This window comes from Ailuropoda melanoleuca, chromosome 7 (assembly GCF_002007445.2).
Source record: "Ailuropoda melanoleuca isolate Jingjing chromosome 7, ASM200744v2, whole genome shotgun sequence".
Classification (NCBI taxonomy): domain Eukaryota; kingdom Metazoa; phylum Chordata; class Mammalia; order Carnivora; family Ursidae; genus Ailuropoda; species Ailuropoda melanoleuca.
The window spans coordinates 115973631-115978497 of NC_048224.1; the positions used below are offsets into that span (position 1 = coordinate 115973631).

At 35.8% G+C, this 4867-nt stretch overlaps 1 pseudogene; it reads right to left on the minus strand.

Annotated features, from left to right (window-relative positions):
* Positions 1–3262: 3262 nt before the first annotated feature.
* Positions 3263–4582, minus strand: LOC100467399 (annotated as a pseudogene).
* Positions 4583–4867: the final 285 nt, after the last annotated feature.

Here is a 4867-nt window from a genome sequence, read left to right on the forward strand (position 1 = left end):
GTTGTTTGAATACTTAGTATTACCGATTAAGTTTTAGAAAACTTTTCCCACTTAACAAATATCTTGTCCTTTACTTTTGTGGATAATACTTTATATTCTTTTTCCCCCTCAATCAGATATAAGTGAAGCCAAAAAATTGAGAGATTAACTTTCATCAGAAATTAAAGTAAGTTTCAACATTAAGTTGCACATGTCAACTGAAAAATATCTCCAGTGAGTTCTAACAATAGCCAAGCCTTGTACCCACAACCTGCCTTAAATGATATGTTTTCTGAAGTAGCTCTGAAAATTTTATTTGTGTGTCTAAGCTTTTCTGGTTCTATTTTAAATTGTCTTTTCTCTTTTATTATTTATATTGGAAATACTTTTGATTTAGTTCATAATCTTCCTGCAAAAGATACGTTGTACATTTGTGCTTCTTCATACATTATACATAACAATGAGCAAAATTTACAGCAGTGTAAGCAAAAGAATAGTTAGCTTTACTGCAATATACAAAATTCGGCCAATTCAGCAAAAACCTTAAAACTCAGAAGAAACATTTCACAAGCTGCATCTGTGTTGTAATAAGCCCTTCAAATATGTGTGCATATACTTTTTTTTTTTTTACTTCAGAGAAAATCGAATGGCTTAGTAAATTGAAAGTGGCAAGTAGAAACACAGCACTCTCTGTTTTGTAGTAACGGTGTTTGGTATGGCAGTTCCAAGTCTAAGATATTTCATAGATTTTGTTAAAGGGAAGCACTACTAATTTCAAATTCCCATATAAGGACTGAAGATATTTTGGTTGCATATATAGTTGTCATACAAAGAAAGTACTGAACAACTGAAGAGTCTGGCCAAGAGAGCCTTTCATTCCCCTCAGCTTGACTAAACTTTAGATAGGTTTCTTCCTGACTACAAGCCTCTGACCTTCCTTTCATTTACTTTCGAAACTACAATTGTGAACTATTTTTCTACTTTTTTGATATGTGATTATTCTCCCAGCCTCTTGCCGGTTTTACAAACCCAGGATTATTTTCCACAAGGATCTGGGAGCCATCCCTTTGAAATGTAATCCTCAAGGAAGAATTTCTATCTCCCGTCTCTGAGGGTGGGTAGGAGCCAAACTTAGATAAGTACCATTTGGCCAACAGAGATGACCTAAGCATATTGACCAACCTCGGTCTCCCCTAACATCTTCCAGAATTTTTCTAGTAACTCATCCCATTGTTTAAAAGTCCTTCTGCCTTTTGTGTTGGTGGAGTTGAGTTCAATTTTTCTGTCCTATTGCAATACTCTCGACCCCTATTGCAGTAATCTTGAACATAGTCCTCATTGCCTGCTTAATTCCATCCCGTGAATTTTTTCCTTAAGTCTTTATCTAAAATCATTATATGCAGTAATCTCTGGGAGGTCCATTTCTATAAAGCCTCAACTTCAGAAATAGTCAAATATAGTCAAAGTATATTTGAGAGTGATAAGTGATGCTTTCCCAGTTGCCTATGCAATTACTAATAATTCGTAAAAGTGTTTTTCCCCTCATTTAAATATCTTATTTCTAACAACTATATCTAGTCTTTCCTTGATTTTTATTTTCTGGCCCTCAACACAACAAAGATACCTACAGAAGAAATTCAGCTTTTGTATTCTGAAACATCATTCTACATATAACAATTTTCCTGGGCTTCCTCCTTGGCAAATATATGACAAGGGCTAGACTTTTGTCAATTTCAGCACATAAGCTTCATTCAGATGTCCTCGCTCCTCTTTGCTCTTAAAGCGAGAAGGATTCTTTTTAAAAATGTAATTTAGTTTTAACAGGGTTTTACATCTTACACTTTTTTGAGGTCATATATCCCAATGAGAATTCTATGTAAGGCATAAAAATTATTATCCAAAAACTGCGCGTTTATATAGACAATTGAAATTCTGTTTGAATTTCCAAGGGTTGATGGAACTCTTCAGTTGGGAGATACATATTACCTAACACAACTCTGCTTCCAACAGCAAGTCCTCTCCAACCTGAATTAATGGAATAGTATAACTGTGCTCTGCCCCAGCATTGGCTCCTTGACCCCTCTGCTGTTACTGCTTCATATTCCCCAACTCCTTATGTAACTGAAGCTGTTTCTATGTTTATCTGATTCTATTACTTAAAAATCCTCGCATAAACTCAGAGATACTTTACCTATAATATTTGTATTTCCTAAGTCAATGAGATTTTCAACCAAAAGTGAGTTAAATTACACTTGAAATTTAACTTGCTCACTGTTGTTGATTGTTTCAGTTGCAGATTTTTATCTCTGCTAGAGCTGAATTCATTTTTAAATGGTCTCTAAATGTTTTCCAATACCTTTCCTATGATTATTTTCTCCATTGTGTCATTTTTACTCATACTAGCTACCTATTAAAGAATCTGCCTAGAGTTGCTTTATCCATACCTCTGGAATACTATTATTCCATCAGTAATTGCTATTTTGTCCTTATCTTTTGTATTTGGGAAATTACTATCAATCCCAAAAGATTCTCACCAAAGTCCCACAAATTTCATGGCCCATGGCAAAGTTTCTTTTCCCTTATCATTAAACCTGCCAGGGAGTTTGCAAAGTTCTTGCCTGTTATAGCTTAGCTTGGTTAATCTTGAGCCAAGTGATCATCTTTTACCTATGTTCCTTTAGTAGGGATTTGAGGCAGATCGCTAGAGAATTGACTGACAGAACTGATTATCGGCACTGTGACAATGATTTATTTTATCATTGGACCATGAAAGAGAACATATGGTCAATGACTCCATTGGTACAGAATTCACATTCATCCTTGCTTACTTGCTCTTGTTTTATGCTAGCGCATAACTTTGCACTTTAAAAATATCTCTCATTATGTTTCCTAAAAATTATTCTTAAAACTTCATAGCCCAGTTGATCTAGGTGGGCAAATGTATTCCTTTCCTTGCCTGAATCATGCTTTAAAAAAATCAACCTGTGTTATTCTAAAATAGAGAAATTGACATTAAGTTGTTTTCTTTAAATCCCAGGAATTAAATAGAAAGTGTGAACCATTATCAGCATGCTGTTCAAATATTAGTATTTGTAGTCCTAAATAATCACAAATCATACTGCATGTCCTACTATCTTCTTATTTTAATGTAACAGCCAATTTTATTCAGATTTCCCAAAATTCATATTCAATATATTGTTTCTAAAATGTATGTCATCCTTTATATAATGGCTTCATTGTTTCATTATTTCATCTTTATTTTACAGTTTTTTTCATCTTGTCTTTACATGGTTCTCCAGAAGTCAGAGTCCTGAGTTGCCCAGTTAGAAGCCTCTAACCTACTTTTCTGATTAAGTTTCCTCTCAATATTCATGGCCAACATCTGGTGTTTAAATGAAAGGCTTTTGGTCTTTTCAATCACTTGCTGATAGGGTGAGACGGCATTGTTAATCGTACCCACGTGGCTTAATTTAGAACCAATCTTGGCATCCAGTCTTGCATTCTAATCAAATTGACAATCCACTTTTCAACTTTTTCCAGAGTCCTGTTCAGTCTGTCTGCCAACATGTTAATGGTGATACACAGGTGGGTGTTACAAGAAGTCTCAAATATGGAGAGACAAGCATTTTCAGTGAAATTCTCAGGACCACCCACCAAGAAATCATTCACAAGGACTGATTCACATTCCCTCAGCTTTTTCCAAGACACATCAAAGTCAAAGTTAACATATAAGCATTCACCACATTCTGTAATTGGGTCTTTATATGTGTAAAACTCTGTTGAATAACTTTAACCAGATCTTTTAGTACCTCCTGGCGTTTTTGAACATCTTCGTTTATAATGATGGCTGTAGTCAAAATAGTGCAGAATATGTGGATATACCATCTGAATTGCATTAGGATATGGTGGCTGGTAAAAGGAGAGATTGGGGGTGGTTGAAGAAAACCAGCAGAGACCAGTGGATGAGCCATGTTTTCTGCCGAAGAGAACGAAGTGGAGAACTCACAGAATTATTATCTATGGTCTCTTTTAATCATGTAAAGTCTTCCAGAGCTGCAGCCCAATTCTATATTAAGACTTCAGAGGCCAGTTTTCCCCTGAGGGAACTCAGAGCATTTCTGTCTGTTGTTGGGATCAACACTCTAAAGAAGTAAAGATATTCTGCTGCTCCAGAGTAATTCCCACGTTCGTATTGGAATTTTGCATACCTTTAGAGTGTATCTAAATATTCCTGCCTAAAACCACACCTGTCCACCAGGTAGTCAAACAGTATCTGGCCATCTCTGGTTGACTGTGTCTGCATTGTAGTTTCTGGATCTTTAAATGTCTTCACAGTTGATTCCATTTGCCTGAAGTTATTTCAGTTGTGCAACACCTGTGGCACTTTTTTCATTCAAAGCATATGGAGTATCATCAAAATCAAGGTTTGTGTATGCATCCATAACAAAGTCAGCCATGCTGGTATCACTAAGAAGATCCAATTTCCCTTGTAATAATTCTTTTTCATTATATATCTCTCTATGGAGAGAAGCTTAAGCAGTGGAAAGACTAGATGCCCATCCAAAAAGTGTGTGATAGAAATAGTCAAGTCGTACTCCACCATCTTGCCAAGGATAAGGTTTCTTCTACCTTCTTGACATAGGCACAGGAAAGATTCACAAATTCAACAAATCTAAAATAACTTTTATTTACAGTGGAGGACAGACTTTAGGGTGACCTCCATGATCTCGGTTTCCTGGTATTCACACTCTTGTATAATCCTTCCCCTTCAGTGCCAGAAGACATGTGACTTGCTGGAAACAATAAAATATTGCAAAGGTGATAAGATCCTTGTGATCATACTTACAAAAGATTGCTAAGATTGTGGTACTCATCTGGCTAGCATCTC